General features: G+C 35.9%; 1 pseudogene; it reads right to left on the reverse strand.

Annotated features, from left to right (window-relative positions):
* Window positions 1-1,910: 1,910 nt before the first annotated feature.
* Window positions 1,911-24,545, reverse strand: LOC112098075 (annotated as a pseudogene).
* Window positions 24,546-24,898: the final 353 nt, after the last annotated feature.

The following is a 24,898-nucleotide window of genomic DNA, read 5'->3' on the forward strand; positions in this document are numbered from 1 at the left end:
ATGGCGCGAAATTTAATCAATTCAACGCTTAATAAGGCATAGTAATTAAAAAAGAATTAAAAAAAAAAAATACAAGAGCATTCTTACAAGTACAGAAGCACCTCAATCCCTACTATTTGCAGAGCTGTAGCCAGGATTCAATGATAGACCGGACTGAACTAAAAGGAACAACTTTCTTAGGAATATGTTATCGGCATTTTCTCTGGCCTCAGGCCATCAACAAAGCAGTTTCAGTGCTTCTTATATAATTCCATGGATTATTCCTTGCCTTTACAGATGATATAAGTCACAATTCATATATTAATTTCTCCAGATTCCGTACAAGTGGACCATAACTATGGAAAAATTCAAAGAATGCAACAGCCATTTGATTGGTCCATGTCAGAAGTTAATCTGGGGAAAGAAGCTTGATCTAGCTGTAAAATTCTCTCCTTCAATCAGTCAGTTTGGGGCAGCAACAAGATCAAAGCCACCACGCAAACATTTACTAAAGTTTATATAATATTCTTGAACCTCATCTTAAGTAAAGCAACAAAAGCCTTCACTGTTTCTTAACAACTTTATTGCTCTAACACATAGCATAACATTTTTAAATTTGCATAAAGCACAATAGTACTTCAGTTTGTAACAACAGCACGGATAATAAATAGCATTTTATAGCTTTAACAAAAGCATACAAAATTCTTAAACCTTGTTTCAAGCAATCCATTAATGCCACAAGGATATCTTTTTGCTTCCTACAGTTTTTATTGAAATTCATATATTCTTCTTTATCAAATTAAGTAATTTTCCTTTTTCAAAAAATCAAGAAGGTTTCGACTGCATGGAAATACAGCACACAATTACTACTATTCCCGGAGTAAGAAATTCATAAATGCAATATAAACATACATTTTCATAAGACATCAGAATCAAAGAATCATCAATGCATCAAATCTGTACACCCAAAAAAGTTGAAAGCATCAAGAGAAAATTATACCGCATGGACCCTTTACAACCCTTATAACGAGTTCAGACAGCCTAATCCAATTTGATAGATTTGAGGACAGCTACAATGTGCAATACAAAATTTCCCAATACTATTTAGAACAAAGTCTAGAAAACAAAACTTATATATTGTACAAAATCATGAAAACCAGAAATGACGAAAAACCTGCAAATGTAATTTTTGGGTTTCTTCAACATATCTTCCATCCAAATCAAACAAGAATCGATAAATCAACAACATTCATCTTTAAACGACATATTACCACAATAAAATTGTCAACCAAGCCTCATATAAACCTTTTTTGTGTTTTTTGGTAAATATGTTTGTTTTTCTCTAAGAATACTAGGGAAAAAAGAAACCCACTTTCTTAATCAAGAATCAAATAATATATATGAATCTAAGCTGAAGTAAGTCTTGGGTTTGATGAAATAGCTTGCATTGCGATTTAGATTGGAAAGGAAGTTGATTTTTACTGGTTGAGAGAGAGAGATTTGAGACTTAAGAGAGTGTTGCTAATCTTCAATCGTGTAAACAAGGGTAACTGGGTCATAGTTCAAAATAAGGGTCCAAAATTTACTAAAGCTATTAAGGAGCCCAAAACTCATAATGGCTTCCCCAAAATAAATAAAATTTTCTAGCATTAAGTTTTTGTTTCTTCTTGAGATTTCCTTGTCGTACTTACCCATATTTCGATATTGCCTCCAAGTAAACTTATATATATTGATTAACAATATAAACAAGCACTATGAAGTTTTAGGCCTGAAAGAACATTAGGATTGAAATGAAAACCATCTATTTAAGTAACAAATTCTTCTGATAATCTGATGCTTAATTTAGAGAAGAGATGACATATCAATCACGTTATGATGTGGAAGTTATGATTATATTCATCTTAGAATAAGATCTTTCAGGCACTGGCAGATTAGTATAAAAAATACTCAGCATAAGACCTACAAACTAGAAATCACGCACCAATTATTGAACTCAGCACATAAGTTGATCTTTTATAAGCTATAAAACAAATCTGCTATAACATAAGAAAGTGGGATTTATCACCAGACAAGTATTTTGGTGAAACTCAAGCTGACGGAAGGATATCCAAAGCAACCTCCTTAAGGGAAGGCATCACTTCCTGCTGATGCAAACATATATATTTATTACTCACTTTCTTGAGGACCTTCTAGGAACCTGGGTAGCACCTAACAGAAAGTGGAAAAGAATAAAATGTAAAATATAAGTTAAACAGCAGGAAAACAGTGAGTGATACTAGGCAAGCATTAATATGTTGCCGCAAGAAAAGTGTCAGTAACTAGCTAGCAAACCTGAAAAGGGTTCCTCCATTACGACCCTTAAAATTGTGAATGTAATATATGGTCTCCATCACAGGAAAAAGTGTTTTGGATAGTGCAGCCAGCTTAGGGTAGAAGAATGACGGATAATCTTAGCTCATTTAAGGAAATCCTCTCTGATCCTTTCATTGCACATTCCAAAACAACTCTACTACAACCAAGTTACCAATTCTTTTTGTTAAGTCATTGTTATTTGTTAAAAAAAAAAAAAAGTCTTCCTTGTAACATTTTATTGAAAGATATAACATGATCATCCCTATTAATTCCCTTTTAGATTTCTGTGAGTGAATTTCAAATTATTGTATTAAAAAATAGAAGCAAAAGACCCACTTTACTTTCAATTTCTGCAACAAGATACCAATTGAAGGACCAAAAAGTTGTAAACAAGCAATTCAATGAGTGGACATCTAGAAACTGCTATATAGCATCAAAATCATACTAAATTTACAGAAAGCACGATAAGAATGAAAGAATGGTGAAGGATACACCCAGACCTTATCCGGTCAAGTTCTCCATTGAATATAATCAGTTTCCGGGCAGTATTGAAGACAGCTTCTTTGTAAAGCTCTTCAACGACAAGCATTTCTACAAGACAAAAGAAAAGCAAAATTAATTACCTTAAGGAATGAATATCAATGAGAAGACAAGGTGTAAGACTACCATTGACATTAAAATATGGATAGGCGACTAGAAACAATTCATCTTCCGGCTTCACACGGTCTGCCATTTTAACCTTCTCAGTGAATCCAAAATCCTCAAAGAATGAAGGTTTTGTTAGATAGTCCAACTTAAATGATGATCCTTCAAAGACCGATTTTCTTGCAAATTTGACTTCATTTGCCTCTGGGAAAAACTAAAAACCAAATGACAGACCAAGATCACGAAACGAATCATGAACGTAGATATCAGATAATCAGAAATGGGCATTAAACAGACTACTAACAAGTAGGAAATGCATACAGAAAACATTATTCATACACCTTATGCACATGAAATATATATGCAGAGGGATCCTCTTGTGAATTTAGTTTATATCCTAATATGAGACGATGAACAATTGGATGCCATCTAAGGGCTAACATTTGTTTGATTATTATATGAAAAAAAAAAAAAACAGAGTTGATTGATGGCCTTTGATGGATTGCCTACACTCCTAAAGTGCAGAGAGCCTGATTGATTGCTTTACCTGCCCCCCACACACACTTGATTTTATTATCTCTCTTTTCAAATATATAATCATTGCCTGTCTTTCATCCTGATCCAGCTCTCCTTCCAGGCACCAGCTGTGTTTTCTTCAATTCAGTGAAACATTCACTTTCAGGTAAGAATAAACTTGTCCTTCCTCAAAAACCAACTTCTCACCATGAAGCTTTCTTTTTTAAAACAATTACTAGTCTAGCATAATTGAAGACAACTCAGAATTGAAAAAGCCATACTTTAATGTCTGCTGTTGGGACCTCAAGACCAGGAACAAAAAGCTTCTTTCTAACCGTTGGATTAACAAGTAGAAATAGCTTTTTTCTGAAGGACCCAACATTGCATTGAAAAATTCAACAAAATGACTGGCGTCATATTTAGTCCTGCTAGAATTTTGTGCACTTAACACAATGGCTAATAATTGGCCCAGCGGACACTTTGTCGAACTACTGGCAACCTTGACTGTGGAAATGCATATTTCAAATGTTGGCAGGCTCTAGCTTCTTGATGTACTGTTGATAGAAATGCCTATTTCAAAAGTTGGCAGGCTCAAACTGCCGAGACTTTGGTTTCTTACATTTCAAACCCACAAATAAAACTTTGGCAGAACCCCAGAAAGAGCTACACCTCCCAAATTTGATGACATATGAGGAGACCATGCCTAGTGCTTGGTTCGGCAAATGAGTAAGTTTGAAAGAAATTGAGGGAAACCTTTCCCACAGAGAGTCATATTGAAGGTTACAATTTGAAGACTTTGTCCCCTGTCGCCCGTAACCTTCTTTGATCTCTTTTCTTAGTCATAAATAATCAAACATGTGTTAGTCGTTGGATGCAATCCACTCACTGACATCTCATGTCCACAATCAATCAACCATATTTTAATAGAAATGAAAACATTTTAATTAAAAAAAATGAGATAGGAACAAAATCAAACTTGGCAGACATGGTCTATGAGATTTTAAAGATGCTTGGTGAAAGTTGTATTCAAGAGTTCAACAGTCAGTTCTATCACCTATGGCAAAGTAACCACCGCAACTAAAGCAATTACAAAACATCAAGAAGCTTGAACTTGGCAAGAGGTCTCATTAACAGTATACCTCAGAAATTAAGACAGACTTAAAGTGCAAGCTTTTGGATTTATTTAAACACTGAAAATAATATGGGTAGAAGCTCCTATGGTCACAGCAAACAATTACAAAGCACAAAACCCAAAAAACAGATATGCAAAAAGCTGCAAAAGAACATTATTAGCAATTGACATCTGCTTTTGCTCAGACAAAGGTTCTCATAACAAAGGACTTAGTGATTATCTGTCATATGTTTATGTTAAGGGGAAAAAGGAAGTTTGTTTTAGTCAATCTCACGTCTAATGGCATTTATAAGGAGCCCAAAAATAAAAGAAAAAATAAAGAGTTAGTAGGTGTTTCTTGCAGCACAAAGAAAATTTATCATTCATGAAAAACTTAGTATGGAAAAAGCTAACTCATTTATCTGCCAATGGAGAAAAACTTGTTGTCCACCCACTAAGGACCCACCATTGGCAGGTCTGATGGATCCCATGGATGGGAACCGCAAATATTTTATTCTAAATGACATGTGTATTGTACCCATATCATTTAATTTGTAGATTCCACTGATGGAACTCATCAAACTTGCCAAATGGCAGGTCCTCCGTGGGTAGGCGCATCACTTCAGCATCCTTCTCCACCGATGACCAAATTTGGACTCATTTAAAAAGAATACAAAGCAAAACTAACTGACATAAATTGCATAGAGATCTAGGAGCCAAATCAATGTTGTTAACTCATCCAATTAATACATTCTCTTAGAGGCAGGGACGGAGCCAGCGTGGGACGAGGTGGGGCACAGGCCCCAGCTGGCTTTTAATTTTTTTTTATAATTATACTAAAATATGTATTTTATTTGTTATTTATGAAAAATGTCTCAGCTGAATTGTAAAATTTAAAATTGACTCCAGTAATTTTAAAATATTTCATACTGTCCCTAATTTATATTTTTAATTATAAATTATTTAATTAGTTATTAACATTTCATGAAACTTTATTAAAGACACAAGAACAAATATTAAAATAAAAAATAATCATAACAAAATGTTAGTATAATGGTTAATGGACTAGTTTTTAATCTTTTTATTTTTTATTCAAGTAAAATTAATTATTTAGTCTTTCAACACTGACCATAAGTTGTAAGTCTTCCTAATTCTAATTTATAATTTTCTAATTAATCTTTTATCTAGTTTTAAAATTTATAATTTTATCATGCATTTCATATTTGTTCTGTGTGTTGCAATATATGAATATTTTTGTTATTATTAAAAGATTTTAAGAGCAAATTAAGTAATAACCTAGTCTTGTATATTGAAAAATATATTTTTGCTTATATTGATAATTCATTATTTTCAACTCATAAAATCCCATTGAGGAGATTTCGCGGAGAACCATTGTAATAAGTAAATTTATTATCAATGAATATTATAGTTGTAATGCTATTTATTGATATCTAAATTTTTAAAAATGTATTATACTTTAAGTATGCTTTCAATTAGATGCATACAGACGCACTCTATAAGAAGTACAATTGTACATGTAGCAAGCTCCCATTTAGAGTTTATAGGGCCCACAATACAGTTTCTCAAATGACGACTTATCACACGAGCAATCGTACATTCGAGTCATCTTTAATTTTAAATGTGCCCCGGCTCTATCAAAATCCTGGCTACGTCCCTGCTTAGAGGTCATACCTTGGTAACTCATTTGAAAAGAAATTAAAAGAAAAACGACTGCACAAATTGTACTGAGCTCAAGAAAACCTGTTCAAGGTGTTCACTTGTCCAACTAATAAAAGTCATCAAGGATTGTATCGGGGACTTGGGACCAATCCTGCCTTAACGAGAGAAAGGGAATTTAGGAGGAAGAAGATAACCTCTTTTCCTAGAACCCTTGAGAAAATTATTGAAGAAATATGTATCTCCTTTTCTTATTTTTACAATAGGGTTACACAATACATATATATATATTCTAAACTACATAATGTGCTAGAGTAGGAAAGTAAACAACTAACTGCAGACCAAGAAACTAGGAAACAAACTCTATCTAAAAAACTGAAATTCTATCCCTATCTTTTTTCTTTTCTATCCCTATCTTTTTTCCTTAAAAACAGGATAGAAAACAAGTGACTTTTCCACACTCCCCCTCAAGCTAGTTCGAAGATATCAATCATTCCCAGCTTGCTAGTTAGTGACTCAAAGCTTGATTTATGAAGTCCTTTAGTAAGAATATCAGCTAGCTGCTTTGTTGTTGGAACAAAGGTCATGCATATCAAACCACTTTCTATTTTCTCCTTGATAAAATGACGATCCACTTTGTTGAGTGTTAGAAAATGCATATTTATAAAGGAGAAAACCATCATTTTACATTTCAAGTCGTACTAACAACTCTTACTTTTATGTATTTAACCTTCTTGTGATATAATTACGTGTGTTTTATTTTAATTAAGTATTTTATGTATTTTAGGGGCATTATAGTCATTTCACAATAAAGGAGAGATTAGACGGCAAAACGGACATCACTTTTGAACTCAGGACGGTCGAAAACCTTAGGAGGAGCATAAAAGGAAAAATGGCACTATTCATATGTACGGTACTATTCGCGTGTACGGTATTAACTACGTTACTGTTCACAACACTGTTCACAACACTGTTCACATAGACGGATCGATGACGTGGCATTGACCGATGATGTGGCATTGACTGATGAGGTGTCACGATCCTGTTGGGCTAAAATTCTTATGTACTGTTGATGGTGACGTGGCAGCATATCAGTGGATGAAAAATCTCGCGTACGGTACATGCATCACACATGATTATTCTCAACCAAACCGTGTTACTGTTTATCCGAGTCAAACCGTGTTACTGTTCATCCACGTGGTCAAACCGTGGACTGTTGACTTATGACGTGGCGCAATCCTGAGCGTCCAAACTGTTTTTAATCTGATGGCCATGATTTACTCCATGTATCTATAAAAAGGGGGCCTTCCCCCCCTAATTTGATAGCTCTGAATCCATTTTTGGGATCCATTTTCTGTAATTCCTTCTCCATCTTGTATTTTCTTTGTATTTTAATAAATTCCCATTTTGCCCCTAGTTCAATTATGAGTGGCTAATTTTCTTTCAAGCTTGGGTTGAAGGTGAAGTCTCAACATGTGTCATGGGCTTAATTTGGTAAATTTATTTTCTCTTCCCCTCTAGTTTTTGTGGATGTTTTGACTTCTCGTCGACAAATAATAATAATCTTGTCTAGATACCGCCTTGGTTACACCGGCTCTCTAGTATAAGGTTATTATTATTTGGCACGATAAGCCCTTAGCACCATATTGATTATAGCGTGGTTCATGAGGTGTGGATTCCCCCCTCATGATTTAATTGGCATTAATAAAGATTATTTAGCCCATGATGCATGTTGATACGGATCCAGATACCCAAGTACGTCATTTTAATAGAATTCTCTTCAATTTATTCTCGCCATTTCAATTCCAATTTTAGAATTTATTCTCGCCATTTTAATTTAAGTTTTAGCATATCCCAAATCATTTCCACCACAAATCCAATCACCCATTTACAAAATTAATTCTACACAATTAAAATCCACCTCCTCGTGGGATCGACACTCGTCACCATTAGTCTATACTACAATAGATTCGTGCGCTTGCGAGTACATTAAAATTTGCACAACAAGTTTTTGGCGCCGTTGCCGGGGAGGTAAGTAATTTTAATTCATAGAATTAATTTTTGTGAATAATTTCTTTTATTTATTTTCTTGTATTTTTTTTTATTATTAAAAAAAAAAGTAAATCTACATTTAAAGGTTAGTATTTCTTTTCTTTTTCTCTTCTTTAAAATTCTGTAATTTAATTTTCAATTTATTTTTCTTTGTAATTTTTTTTTGTTTATTTTATTAATTTATTTTTAGTTAATTTATTTCACGTATTTATTTTTGTGTATTTTTATAGTAAGGTTGTAATAGCGCAATAAGGTTAGTATTGTAATTTCTCTCTCTTCTTTATTTTTATTTGTTTTGTTCCATCTTTATTTTTATTTTATTTATTTTGTATGCATGGTCGTAGGTCTTTATTACCTAATCTTGAACCTATAGACCTTGAACTTGAGAAAACACTTCGCACACACAAGAACGTTAAAAATAAATTTGAAATGGATTTACAAGCACCACAGGAGAGGCCATTTAAGGACTATTTTAGTCCCTTAGCTAATTTGAGCACATCATGCATAAGATACCCAAATGTAGCTGCTAGGAGTTTTGAATTAAAACCTAGTGTGCTAAATTGTCTCCCCACATTCTATGGCCTAGAAAATGAGGACCCATATAATCATCTGAATGATTTTCATGCCATTTGTCAAACTTTTAAATATGAAAATTTTTCAGACGATGATGTTAAACTTAGATTATTCCCATTTTCTTTAAAGGATAGAGCTCGTTCATGGTTAAATACTTTGCCTGCTAATAGCATTGCATCATGGGAACAAATGGTTACAAAATTTCTAAATAAATATTTCCCAGTGCATAAAACCAATTCTATTCGCAGGGAAATTTCAGAGTTTACACAAAGAGAGGACGAGCAGTTTTTCGAAACTTTGGGAGTGATTCAATGGGCTACTCTTGAAGTGTCCACATCATGGGTATGAGAAATGGCACCAATGCCAATACTTTTTGGAGGGATTATTGCCAAATGTGCAAGAATGGCTAATGGCAACAAGTGGAGGAGAGCTAATGTCAAAAAGCGCAACAGAGATTTGGGAATTCTTCCAGCGACAAGCGGATAATTCCCAACAACGGAGTCGATCACTCAGGAATACTAGAAGAATTAAGGGAGTAAATGAGGTTCAAATTGGCGAGTCAACTTCGGGAATCAAAGAAGTCAAGGAGATAGTTGAAGGTCTTGCTCGACAAATAGCATCGTTGTCGACTGCTAAATCAACAGAACCACATGACCATGACTCATACTCCGATCAAGCCAATGCCATAGGTGTAATGAGAAAACCATCGAATTACAACCCATACTCCAACACATATAACCCTGGATAGAGAGACCACCCCAATTTTTCATGGTCTCAAGGATTCCAACAGAATGGACCAGCAGCTCCAGCTCCACAAATTCCTCAAGTTCCTCAAGCCTCTCAGCCCCCATTTAGACCATTTAATCAGAACCAGAACTACTCTCAACCCAGACCATGGGAGGATTCATTCCAGAATCTCAAGAATCTTACTCACTCCACGATTGAGCAGCAGAACCGCACCGTTGATGGACTACGAAATGAGTTGAGAGCAGGCTTCAACTCACAAGATCAATCAGTTTCAAACCTCGAGAAAATGGTGGGACAACTTGCTTCTTCAGTTCAGACCTTGGCAATGACTGTTGAGAAAGGAAAATTTCCAAGTCAACCAGTGCCTAATCCTAAAGGAGTGCATGAAGCAAGTACCAGTTCACCACAGCAGCATGGGGAGGTCAAAGCAGTCATGACCTTGCGAAAAGGAAAGGAAGTCGACAACAAAGTGGAGATGCCGGTGACAAAAGAAAATCAAATTGTACCTGTGAATGTTGAGGACTCACCACCGGAGGAAAAAGAAGAAACCAACCCACGAGAATATGTTCCTAAAGCTCCATTTCCTCAGAGGTTAGCGAAAGGAAAGAAGGGAAATTCCACAGGTGAGATTCTCGAAATCTTCAAACAGGTAAGTGTTAACATCCCTTTACTTGATGCTATAAAGCAAGTTCCATCTTATGCTAAGTTTCTTAAAGACCTTTGTACTAAAAAGAGAAATATGCATGTTCAAAAGAAGGCATTTTTAACAGAAAACGTTAGTTCTATACTCCAACATAAAATTCCTTTAAAATGCAAAGACCCAGGCTCCCCCACTATCTCATGTAGTATAGGGAACCACACAATTGAGAATGCTTTGTTGGATTTAGGAGCTAGTGTAAATCTTTTGCCTTACTCTGTATTCGTGAAACTTGGACTGGGAGAATTACACCCAACTCCAGTGGTGTTACAGCTTGCAGATCGGTCCACGAAAATACCTCGTGGTATTGTGGAGGACGTGCTTATCCAGGTAGACAAGTTTTATTTTCCTGTTGATTTCATTGTAATTGACACTCAACCAATACAGGATTCAAGGAAGCACATCCCCATTATTCTAGGCCAACCTTTCTTGGCAACTGCGGATGCTCACATTCAATGCAGGACTGGAAATATGCAATTGTCCCTCGGCAACATGACTATGGAGCTGAACATCTTCAATATTGCCAAACAACCTCATAATGCAGATGATAGAATTGTAGACGTGGATTTAATTGAAGCATTAGTTGATGATACTTTTGTTTCAAACCTTAGTGATGATCCTTTACAAACATGTTTAACTCACTTTGGTTTGGATTTTGATATTGACAGATCGGTCGAAGAGGTCAACGCCCTGCTTGACTCAGCACCATACATGGACACTAATAAATGGAAGTTAAGAGTTGAACAACTAGCACCATCAGAGAAGAAACTCATCCCATCATCAGAATCACCACCGAAACTCGAGGTCAAACCATTGCCCAACACATTGGAATATGCATTTTTGGGAGAAGAAATTACTTTGCCGGTAATCATCTCATCATCCCTAAATGACGAACAAAAAGGTAAGTTGTTGGATGTTTTAAAAGAGCACAAAGGAGCATTATGATGGACCATAGCAGACATAAAAGGTATAAACCCAGTAGACTGCATGCATTACATTCACCTTGATGAAAATGCTAAATCTACTAGGAAAATGCAACGTCGGTTAAATCCTAATATGAAAGAAGTTGTTAGAACAGAAGTCCTTAAGCTATTAGACGCAGGTATCATTTACCCAATTTCTGATAGTTCATGGGTCAGTCCTGTACAAGTTGTCCCCAAAAAGTCAGGAGTCACAGTAGTTACGAATGCTGATAATGAATTGATACCCACTAGAGTAACTACAGGATGGCGTGTATGCATTGATTATAGAAAGTTGAATTCTGTCACACGTAAAGACCATTTTCCTTTACCATTTATTGATCAAATGCTTGATAGATTAGTAGGCCATGAATTTTATTGCTTTCTAGATGGCTACTCAGGATATAATCAGATTCCCATAGCACCAAAAGATCAGGAGAAAACTACTTTCACTTGCCCTTTTGGCACATTTGCATATAGGAGAATGCCATTTGGATTATGTAATGCACCTGCTACATTTCAACGATGCATGTTGAGCATTTTTTCTGATATGGTTGAACAATTCCTTGAAGTCTTTATGGATGACTTTTCTGTTTTTGGTAACTCGTTTGATCAATGTTTACATCATCTAACGCTAGTTCTGCAGAGATGTATCGAGAAGAATTTAGTCTTAAATTGGGAGAAATGCCATTTTATGGTAAAACAAGGTATTGTTCTCGGTCACATCATTTCGAGCAAAGGTATTGAGGTTGACAAAGCCAAGGTGGATCTCATTTCTAATCTTCCTCCACCTAAAACAGTCAGAGAAGTACGATCTTTCCTTGGACATGCTGGTTTCTATAGACGTTTCATTAAAGATTTTAGCAAAGTTTCTAGACCCTTATGCAATTTACTTGCTAAGGATGTACCTTTTATCTTTAATGATTCATGTCTCATGGCGTTTGAAAAATTAAAGCAATTGTTGACATCATCACCCATCATTCAGGCCCCAAACTGGAGCTTACCATTCGAGCTCATGTGTGATGCATCTGATTATGCAGTAGGAGCAGTATTAGGACAAAGAGTTGATCGAATTCCCCATGTTATTTACTATGCTAGTATGACATTCAATGATGCACAGTTGAATTATTCAACTACTGAAAAAGAAATGCTAGCAGTAGTGTTTGCATTAGAAAAATTTCGATCTTATCTCATTGGTTGTAAAATAATTATATTCACAGATCATGCTGCTCTTAAATATCTTCTCACAAAGAAAGATGCAAAAGCTAGACTAATTCGTTGGGTATTACTTTTGCAGGAATTTGACTTGGAATTCAAAGATAAGAAAGGCACAGAAAATGTCGTGGCGGACCATCTCTCTCGTCTCCATTTTGACACAATTACAGAGCCATTAATATTAAATGAGTCATTTCCAGATGAACAATTAATGAGTGTGGAAGTATTACCTTGGTATGCTGATATAGTTAATTATCTTGTTACAGGTAAACTTCCAGAGCATTGGACCAAGCAAGACAAGGCTAAATTCTTTGCGGAAATAAAGAATTTCTTTTGGGATGACCCATATTTGTTCAAGTATTGTGCAGACCAAATTGTTAGACGATGTGTCCCTGAAAATGAAATTCAGAATATTCTTTCATTCTGCCATGAACAAGCTTGTGGAGGCCATTTCAGTGCTAAGAAAACAACGACTAAAGTTTTACAATGTGGTTTCTATTGGCCAACTATATTTCGAGACGCTTACACTTTCTGTTCTTCATGTGATAGGTGTCAACGAATGGGGAGCATTACACGAAGGAACATGATGCCACTAAATCCAATTTTAGTGGTTGAGATTTTTGATGTATGGGGTATCGACTTCATGGGACCCTTTCCCTCTTCTTTTGGCCATCAATACATATTGGTTGGTGTTGACTACGTCTCAAAATGGGTAGAAGCAATTCCATGTAGAACCAATGATCACAAAGTGGTGATAGGATTTTTGAAAAGCAACATTGTCTCACGCTTTGGATTCCCTCGAGCAATAATCAGTGATGGTGGTGCCCACTTTTGTAACAAAGCATTCAAAGCTCTTTTGACAAAGTATTCAATCACACACAAAGTGGCAACCCCTTATCATCCGCAAACCAGTGGCCAAGTTGAGATCTCCAATCGAGAAATAAAGCATATATTAGAAAAGACGGTGAGGCCAGACAGAAAAGATTGGTCATTAAGACTTGATGATGCATTATGGGCATATAGAACGGCTTTCAAGACCCCGATTGGGATGTCACCCTACAGGCTAGTGTATGGAAAAGCTTGCCACCTACCTGTGGAACTCGAGCATCGTGCATATTGGGCCATCAAGAAATTCAACTTTGACATGCAGCAAGCCAGCTCAGAAAGAAGATTACAACTGGCAGAACTTGAAGAAATTCGCAATGATGCATACGAAAATGCCAAAATTTACAAGCAACGAATGAAAGTCTTTCATGACAAGCACATTATGAGAAAATCGTTCACTCCAGGTCAGAAAGTGCTTTTATTCAATTCTCGCTTGCACCTATTCCCAGGTAAGTTACGCTCTCGATGGTCTGGTCCATTTATTGTTCATACTATTTTTCCACATGGGGCAATTGAAATTAAGGACCCAAAGAACGGTGTCACGTTTAAAGTTAATGGTCAAAGATTAAAGCCATATCTTGAGTACCAACCACATGGAGAAGACACCGAAATAAATTTGAGTGACCCACCAGATTTGAATTGATTTTTTTTCTTTTTGTTGATTTGATTTTTCTTTCTTTTTATTATTCTTTTGCTAATTGAAATTATTTTTGCATAAGTGTGTTTGTTTTACCATTAAGTTTTCTTTTCTCTTATCATTGTTAATCATGAGTACCATACTTAGACCGTTCCTCCTGAACATTCTTAAACCACTTCAACGTGTCAAAACTCATCTCAAAAAGCAGATTCAATTTTGTAAAACACAACGCATTTGGGCTCTACAACCACCAGAGTTAGTAGCCTATGTTGAGGGTTTAGAATGCCAACTCAGAGACATTGAGAGAAGTGTTTACGACATCCAGTTAGAGCTTGAGGTAAATTCAATAAGAGGACGATTTTAATTTTCTTTGTGTGTTTTAATTTGTTTTTCTGTTTGTGTGTTTTAGTTTGTTACCCCGGTGAAATGGCGGATAACGGTACTCCGTGACAATCAAGTCGGTTACTTCAGTTTCCCATAATAACTGACATTCTGAGGCGAAAGTATGGACAGAAAAGAGATTCTAGCAAAGCTTCACAAGCGATTCCCTTCACTTCCTCAGAATGCCCTCCTTACGATCTATAAAGCTCGGTCCGAACGCATGCGATTACTCATGAAGAATAACATACCTGCTGACATCCGTTGGTTAATCGAGGCTAAAGTACGATCGGCAGGTGAGTTTCCTCCAAAATTTATTGCATACATGCCTGGTTGTGGTAAAGGAAATTATGCAAGAAAACGACGAGCTCGAAGAATTTCTGTTGCTTGTCATAAGTGTGCTAGAATGAGTTGCGATAGAAACCCATGTTCTTTAGGAATGGTGTCTGATAACAGGGAAGATAAGATTTAATTCATTAGGGATGGCTTGAATAAGGAGTCATTGGATGATATCCTTTTGTCTCTTGAAACGCATCCTAGTGGATATGTGCAAGGAGCGATTCTCCAGTTATGGCCATTATTCCAGAAAGAGCATGCACGATATAGTCTCGGGAATCTGACTATAAACGACCCTGTTTGCCAGTTTATAAGAAAACTGGATAGGAAGCCTATCCTCGACCCATAGAGGGCGTTCAAGCCGTTTCTGGACGTAAAACCAGAGGAAGATGTGAGCCACAGTCGCAACTACGTGTAAATATCCTTTTACTTTACTGTTATTTTATTTCATTTCACTGTTGTTTTATTGTTTGCATTATTGTCTTTAATAATTTTGTTACTGTTTGCTTTTTCCTTTTTACTGTTTCCTTTTTGACTCACGAGCCACGTGCTTAACGCGTTATTTGACACTGACATGCCACCCCATACACAGTTGTGACCCACTGTCACCAAGATTCTTAAATATGACTTTTTGTTAAGCACTCACAAATTGTTTCTGAGAAATATTCCAATGGCAGCTACTCCTAATAGACAATTCAAGAACATTTGTGTGCTTTCTGGATTTACCTATGGCAAACATAAAGAGTTCGTGGAGGCAGCCATAGATCTTGGTCGAAGCATAGCAGCGAGAAAATTACACTTGGTGTATGGAGGAGGTAACCGAGGGTTATCAAAAATGGTCTCAGAAGCAGCTTTTATCAGAGGAAGTCAAGTGTTAGGCATCATCCCAAGAGTCCTAAAACCATTGGGCAGTTCGTCTGACTCATCAACTGGAGAAGAGTTAGTCGTCTCAGGTATGCAAGAAAGAATAACTGAAATGCTTAATCATGCTGATGCTTTTATTTTCCTTCCAGGAGATCTTGCAACACTAGAGGCACTTATGACACTAGCATCTTGAGCCCATCTACACATTCACCAGAAACCCATCGGTTTGTTAAATGTCAATAACTTTTATGATGGCTTTATCGCATTTCTTAACCATGCAATAAAAAACTATTTCATTCCTTCTAATGTGAAAAAACTCTTTATTTGTGCTCACACTGCTAATGAGCTACTTGATATGTTACAAGCTTATAAACCGGAGCCAGACCCCTGGACCTTTGTGTTGGAGCGACCAAATAATGATGGTAACAGTAGCCGCAGTAAGAAGTACAAATTAGATTTAACTCTCCGCCTGTAAATATTTTCTTCTGTGTTGCACCACCCAGGTGATGTCTTCTAAACTCTACTTCTTTCATTTCAAACATTGAGGACAATGTTTCGTTCTGGTTGGGGGGAGGGAATAGTCGACAGTTGTGGAATCTTGGTTAAATTTTTACTGATTTTTTGTTGTAGAAACTAACTGTTGCTAACTTTTTATGTTGAAGATGGCTGAATATGGAGTGTAGTGACTCTAGAAACGCATTTTCATCGTTTAAAAAAAATTAAAAAAAAACTAAAAAAAAATTTCAGACAGTTTCTTTTTTTTTTCTTTCTTTATTCTGTTTTTATGTTTATTTTTCTTCTTTTTAATTTCTCCTCTATAAATATACATTTTCCAACTTGTGAGTCGAAGATGGCTGAATATGGAGTGTAGTGCCTCTAGAAACGCATCTTCTTAAAAAAAAAAAAAAAAAAAACCCATTTTCTTTTTCTATCATTTTACGTGTAACTTTTCTAATTAGTTTTTATGCATCATTTTCACATTTCTGCATGCATATTTTCCTTTCATGTTTAGAATAGGTTGGGGGGTAGAATGTTGTTTAAAAAAAAAAAAATTGTGTTATTTGTTTTAACATTGGATGACATGATTAATTTCAAATTTTAGTATTTGTATTATCTTTGGTCTTAAGTGATGTTACGCTATGTTTGCTACTTTACATGTTGATGTCGGAGACAAATATGAGTTGCTTGAAGGAATGAACATGTCATAAATAAGTGCCAAGTGAGTTGTTGAGCCTATCATTTTCTTGGAGAGTAACACTTTTGCCCATTCTCTATACAGCTTAGCAGTTTATTAGTTTATACACGATCTCTAGATTTCTTTTGAGTTAACCCTTTAAAAAAAAATGTGTGTTGCTACATTGGGAGACCCATCTAACTAGTAGATATGGATAATTATTTAGAGCCCTAAAAGACGATGGAAAGGCCATATTTGATCCGTTTGAGCCTTTCTAGCCATCCCTTTTATTAAATATCCATAGTTACCCCTTTTGAGCCTTTTTTTAAAAAAAAAAGAGAACAAAAACATTTTCTTTGTCAACTTATCATCTTGACCCACTCCGATTTGGAGTATTACCCAATGTCTTTTAAGTTCCATCACCTATTTATGTTTGAGAAAATGTAAATAATGATGTTGTTCAGTGAAGTTATGCCAAATAAAAGCAAAAAAAAAAAAAAAAAAACAAAAGTTGTTGTTTCAAAAGAATAAAAATAACAATAATAGGTGAAATCCACCTTGCAACTTCAAAAAAAAATATATATATTTCTGCATTTTTCTCAAACATACACTTTGTTTTCCTTATTTCCTTTCTTTGTTAGCCATATCCCTAGCCTACGTTATGTCCTAATAAAAGTCCTTCTTGATTTTAGGGAACTATAGTTTGAAGTAGAAGCTAGTTATATGGGCTAAAAAGATGTAGTGATGCATAATAAAAAAAAAAAAGATAAATAAAGTGGGTTGACTAACATTTTATTTGACTTGAGATCGTATTATTTCTAAGCTAAGGGCATATTTATTTCATCTTGGTGAGAGCATGTGATATCACTTCTTCATTATTTTCTCTCAATTACCATTCATTGGAGTGACTATTTTTTTAGGTTTAATTTCTTTGTGAGAGTGTCACTACTTCCAGTGAGATTTTGGGTTTTGACATGTCATTCTTGAAAGTAGTTATAACAAAGTCTACTGGCCGATTCATGTGGATGGTTGATGTGGGTGTGATGTTGTTTTAGACTGGAGATAATACTTATACTTTTATTTGATTGCTATCATTAATCTGATTGAATAAACACGAGTGTTTCTAAAAAAAAAAAAAAAAATTATTTTGAATTTGAATTTTGTTTTCGCTTTATTTGCTAGGGACTAACATTAAGCTGGTTGGGGGGTGTGTTGAGTGTTAGAAAATGCATATTTATAAAGGAGAAAACCATCATTTTACATTTCAAGTCTTACTAACAACTCTTACTTTTATGTATTTAACCTTCTTGTAATATAATTACGTGTGTTTTATTTTAATTAAGTATTTTATGTATTTTAGGGGCATTATAGTCATTTCACAATAAAGGAGAGATCAGGCGGCAAAACGGACATCACTTTTGAACTCAGGACGGTCGAAAACCTTAGGAGGAGCATAAAAGGAAAAATGGCACTATTCATATGTACGGTACTATTCACGTGTACGGTATTAACTACGTTACTGTTCACAACACTGTTCACATAGACGGATCGATGACGTGGCATTGACCGATGATGTGGCATTGACTGATGAGGTGTCACGATCCTGTTGAGCTAAAATTCTTATGTACTGTTGATGGTGACGTGGCAGTATATCAGTGGATGAAAAATCTCGCGTACGGTACATGCATCACACAGGATTATTTTCAACCAAACCGCGTTACTGTTCATCCGAGTCAAACCGTGTTACTGTTTATCCGAGTCAAACCGTGTTACTGTTCATCCGCGTGGTCAAACCGTGGACTGTTGACTTATGACGTGGCGCAATCCTGAGCGTCCAAACTGTTTTTAATCCGATGGCCATGATTTACTCCATGTATCTATAAAAAGGGGGCCTTCCCCCCCTAATTTGATAGCTCTGAATCCATTTTTGGGATCCATTTTCTGTAATTCCTTCTCCATCTTGTATTTTCTTTGTATTTTAATAAATTCCCATTTTGCCCCTAGTTCAATTATGAGTGGCTAATTTTCTTTCAAGCTTGGGTTGAAGGTGAAGTCTCAACATGTGTCATGGGCTTAATTTGGTAAATTTATTTTCTCTTCCCCTCTAGTTTTTGTGGATGTTTTGACTTCTCGTCGACAAATAATAATAATCTTGTCTAGATACCGCCTTGGTTACACCGGCTCTCTAGTATAAGGTTATTATTATTTGGCACGATAAGCCCTTAGCACCATATTGATTAGAGCGTGGTTCATGAGGTGTGGATTCCCCCCTCATGATTTAATTGGCATTAATAAAGATTATTTAGCCCATGATGCATGTTGATACGGATCCAGATACCCAAGTACGTCATTTTAATAGAATTCTCTTCAATTTATTCTCGCCATTTCAATTCCAATTTTAGAATTTATTCTCGCCATTTTAATTTAAGTTTTAGCATATCCCAAATCATTTCCACCACAAATCCAATCACCCATTTACAAAATTAATTCTACACAATTAAAATCCACCTCCTCGTGGGATCGACACTCGTCACCATTAGTCTATACTACAATAGATTCGTGCGCTTGCGAGTACATTAAAATTTGCACAACACACTTCAACATGTTTAGTTCTGTCATGATGAATAGGGTTATGAGCAATGTTTATTGCTGCCTTGTTGTCACAATACAACTTCATAGGAACATCAATGATAATCTTCAATTCTTCAAGTAGCTTCTTTAACCACAAAAGTTCACAAATACCATATGCTACTGCTCTAAATTCAGCTTCAGCACTGCTTCTTGCAACCACTGATTGCTTCTTACTCCTCCAAGTTACCAAGTTTCCTCCCACAAATGTGCAATACCCTGAAGTTGACCTTCTATCAATAATAGATCCAGCCCAATCTGCATCAGTATATACTTCAACTTGCATATTGTTATTTTTCTTGAATAGCAGGCCTTTTCCTGGAGTTTTTTTCAGGTACTTGAGAACCTTGTAAACAGCTTCTAAGTGCTCTTTACATGGAGAGTGCATAAATTGACTAATAACACTTACTGCAAAGGCTATGTCTGGCCTAGTATGAGACAAGTATATCAACTTACCAACCAACCTTTGGTAACTTTCTCTATCCACTGATTTTCCTTCAATTGCATATCCCAATTTGTGATAAGGATCAATAGGAGTGTCTCCAGGTTTGCATCCCAACATGCCAGTTTCCTTGAGTAAGTCTAAAGTATATTTCCTTTGAGAAACAAAAATGCCTTTACTGGATCTTGCAATTTCCATGCCCAAAAAATATCTTAAGGGGCCAAGGTCCTTCATCTCAAATTCTCTAGCAAGAACCTTCTTGAGATTTTCCATTTCTATTACATTGCTTCCAGTCAAGATGATATCGTCTACATATACAATGAGGATCACAACACTACCATCAGTGAAGTGTTTAAAAAACATTGTATGATCTGCTTGACTCTGTAAATATCCAAAGCTATGAACAGATTTGGTAAATCTGTCAAACCAAGCTCGAGGAGATTGTTTTAAGCCGTAAAGTGATCTCTTCAGCTTGCACACTTTTTCAATACCATATTCATTCTCAAAACCTGGTGGCAGATCCATATATACCTCTTCTTCAAGCTCTCCATTAAGAAACGCATTCTTAACATCTAATTGTTGTAGTTGCCATCCTAAGCTTGCTGCAAGAGACAACAAAACCCGAATGGAATTCATTTTTGCCACGGGAGCAAATGTTTCTTGGTAGTCAATGCTATATGTTTGTGTAAAACCTTTCGCGACAAGCCTAGCTTTGTACCTCTCAAGTGACCCATCTGCTCTGTATTTAACTGTAAAAATCCACTTGCAACCCACTGGTTTTTTTCCTTCTGGTAATTTAACTAGTTCCCAAGTTTTGCTTTTTTCTAGAGCTCTCATCTCTGCATACCCAGCATCTCTCCATTCTGGAATAGAAAGAGCATCTTGTACAGATTTTGGAATTGCTATGACAGACAGGTTAGCTGCAAAAGCTCTAAAAGATGGAGATAATCTATGATATGACACATACTTAGAAATTGGATGAAGAGTACAAGACCTAGTTCCTTTTCGTAGTGCAATTGGAACATCTAGATCATTTGTAGTTTCTAAAACAGATTCTGAAATAGGATTAGAATGAATGTTACCTGCAAGTTCCAAGTTGCCTGTGTTTGGATCCGAGTCTTGGCAGTGAGGAGAGGAATGATGATTTGACCTTTTCGAATTCCGTCGTGTGTAGACTTGAAGCTATGGTTCTGGAACTCTCTCTAATGATTTTTCATTATTCATAATTGATGGCATTGTAGAAGGAACATGAGGTACACAAGACATAATAGGCATTGGAAGAGATAATTCCCAAAAATGATCTTCCGGAGTATGATTCTCCCCCTGAAGAGAAGTTTTGGGAAAGAAAGATCTATTTTCAAAAAATGTGACATCCATTGTGATGAAGAATTTTTTAGACAATGGATCATAACATTTGTAGCCTTTTTGAGTAGGAGAATAGCTAAGAAATACACATTTTAAAGCTCTAGGATCAAGTTTGCTCATGTTCTATGTATGAATGTGAACAAAAGCAATGCACCCAAAAATCTTGGGTGGTAAAGATGTGAAAAACTTAGCGGTAGGATAGAATTTTGTGAAAACATTTAATGGAGACTGAAAATTAAAGATTCGGGTAGGCATGCGATTTATCAAGTATGATGCTGTGAGAATGGCTTCACCCCAAAACTGTTTTGGCACCCTATTTGTGAACATAAGAGAGCGTGCAACTTCTAACAAGTGTTGATTTTTCCGTTCAGCAATACCATTTTGCTGAGGAGTATCTACACAAGAGGATTGGTGCACAATGCCATTTTCCATGAAATAATGACCAAGGGCAGTAGAAAAATATGCTCTCCCATTGTCAGTTCTAAAGACTTGGATTTTTGCTTGAAATTGTGTTTGAATCATGGTATGAAAGGTTTTAAAAACTGTTGCAGTTTCTGATTTTTCTTTAAGCAAGTACACCCAACAAACACGAGTGTGGTCATCAATAAAAGTTATGAACCATTTAGCCCCCGAAATGTTTGTAACATGAGAGGGTCCCCAAATATCACTGTGTATGAGAGAAAAATGTTCAGATTTTTTATACGGCTGTGAAGGAAAAGATACACGATGATGTTTGGACAATACACAAATTTCACACTGAAACAAAGAAGGATTTTTATTCTTGAACAACAAAGAAAACAAGTGTTGTAAATAAGAAAAACTAGGATGACCTAATCGGAGATGCCACAACATTATTTTATCTTTAATAGAGAAAGTTAGTTCATTATTTGTTGCCTGAGCTTCTCCACACAAACTAACATCCTCCTCGAAGTAGTACAAACCATCTACCTCTCTAGCACTGCCAATTTTCTTCCCTGAACACAGGTCCTGAAATTCACAATAGGAAGGAGAGAATTTAGCAATGCAATGAAGATCCTTGGTAATTTTGCTAACAGATAAAAGATTACAAGACAAATTAGGAACATGAAGAACAGATGTTAACACCAAATTTGTAGAGATAGGAATAGATCCTTTTCCTGCTGCAGAAGATAGTGAACCATCAGCAATTTTAATTTTTTGACTACCAGGACATGGAATATATGAATAAAATAATTTAGAATGGCTAGTCATATGATCGGTTGCTCCTGAATCGATGATCCATGGATCTTTTTTCTCATAAACAACTCCTAAAGCACTGAAATCATTACCTTTCTGGGCTAAAGAACTAGAAGATGAAGGATTTGGGAGAGATTGTGACTGATTAAGAAACTTGTACAGTTGCTCTAACTGTTCTTTAGTGAAGAGTTGAGATTCGGATTCTCCAGTGTTGATTGTCGGCTGATTCTCCCCAAAAACTTGAAAACCTCGACTATGTTTACCAGAGAATTTATTGTTTTTCAAATTTGGAGGTTTTCCATGAAGCTTCCAACATGCATCTCTGGTATGTCTTGGCTTGTGACAATAATCACACCAAACTCTGTCCTTCTCATCACTCTTCTTCAGGTTTTTTGTTCCCCCAATCAGTGGAGCTTCTGGTGTAACAGAGATCAAGGCTGAGTTCTCTGCTGAAGAACCTCCCATCATCACATTCTTTCTACTTTCCTCTCTTTTTACATAAGAAAACACTTCCCTGGTAGAAGGAAGAGGTTCCTTGCCAAGTACTCGCCCACGGACTTCATCAAGGTCTGAACTCAAACCTGCTAAGAATTCAAATACACGCTCTTTTTCTAACATCTTCTTGTATTTAGCACTATCAGCAGCACATTCCCACTCGCCATCATAGTACTGATCTAACTCTTGCCATAAGCCCTTCAAAATATTGTAGTATTTAGTCACTCCTTGACTACCTTGTTTGGTTTCTCGAATTCTGGTTTTCAGATCATAAATCTGAGCAGAATTTCCCAAATCAGAATAGGTCTCGGTGACAGCATCCCACAAATCCTTTGCTGTTGGCAGAAACAAGTAAGTTTGACCTATCTCCGATTCCATTGAATTCACTAACCATGACATGATCATTGAGTTGTCAGCAGCCCAAGTATGAAACTTTGGGTCTTCTTCAGTTGGTTCTTTAATTGAACCAGTAAGGTAACCAATCTTCCCTTTACCTCTGATAAACATCTTCACAGATTGGGACCACTGAAGAAAATTTTGACCATTCAATTTATGGATTGTGATCTAAAGTGATGGACTATCATTAGAAACATAACTTGATAGTTGTAGATGTCGTTGCAATTGCTCTGAAGATAACTCAGAAGTTTCTTGCTCGCTATACTTTGATATTGGTATTCAAATAGAATTGAAAACTAAATCCAAGAATCAAAGAGCGACTCTGATACCATGAGAAAATTATTGAAGAAATATGTATCTCCTTTTCTTATTTTTACAATAGGGTTACACAATACATATATATATATTCTAAACTACATAATGTGCTAGAGTAGGAAAGTAAACAACTAACTGCAGACCAAGAAACTAGGAAACAAACTCTATCTAAAAAACTGAAATTCTATCCCTATTTTTTTTCCTTTCTATCCCTATCTTTTTTCCTTAAAAATAGGATAGAAAACAAGTGACTTTTCCACAGCCCTTTTGGACAAAAATGATTTCCTGCTAATTTTGAGAATAAAACCATAGACATCTAACTTCTGATATCTAGTCAATCTGGTAAAATCTTGGCAGTTGCACTTGGGGCATAAATTAGTTCCACCTTGGTTTAAGGACAGAAATTCGTCATATGCATGTATTTATTTATGTTTTATACACACACACATGCATGTACACACAAACACTACCTTCACTTTGAAGAAAAGATTAAAATAACACTGCTCACATACACAATACTTACTATTCTAGTTCGTGTAACTTTCTCCGGAGTCACAAACAGGTCACAGAATTCACGTATTAACCGCATACTTCTAGTCATTTCTATTCCTCCTTCACCATCACTTGTCCCACAATTACAAAAAGTGAGAGGTAATAACCAACATATTTGGGTTGCTCTTCGGTAAGGGGTGGGAGGTAAGGGTTAGTTGTGGAGGGCACCTAGTACAGAATCAAGGCCAGCTGTTGGGAATTTGATCTCCTGTAACATATACTTGTTCATCATAAACTATATACTTATTCTGCAGTCGATGTGTGCATATAGCTCTTCAATTATCCAGTAATAACTCACCATCAACTTCCTGCCATCTTTCACGGCTAATTCAGCAGCCATTTTTGCCTGCTTAAAGGTCAAAAGCCCAAACTAAGCAGATGCTCCTACTCCGATACTTATTATCTAACTACTACAGAACAGATGATACGCATCAAGTTGTATCAAGAGAGACACCAAGTTGTGTTTTCCAAGAGGTTCCAAAGAGGTTTTGTTTCTTTGTGTAATTTTTAGACTGCTTTGACAACTCATCTTAAAGGTGCCACTCATCCAATATGATGTGGTGACAGTAGTTTAGAGTTTTAAACTAAATGCAGAGCTAATAGTATTTTGGAATATAATCATCCTAAGATACTATAACACAGGGATTCTTACACAAAAACAACAACTTCGATGTAGAGAGAAGATGATTTCAC

This window comes from Citrus clementina, unplaced genomic scaffold, assembly GCF_000493195.1.
Source record: "Citrus clementina cultivar Clemenules unplaced genomic scaffold, Citrus_clementina_v1.0 scaffold_5, whole genome shotgun sequence".
Classification (NCBI taxonomy): Eukaryota; Viridiplantae; Streptophyta; class Magnoliopsida; order Sapindales; family Rutaceae; genus Citrus; species Citrus x clementina.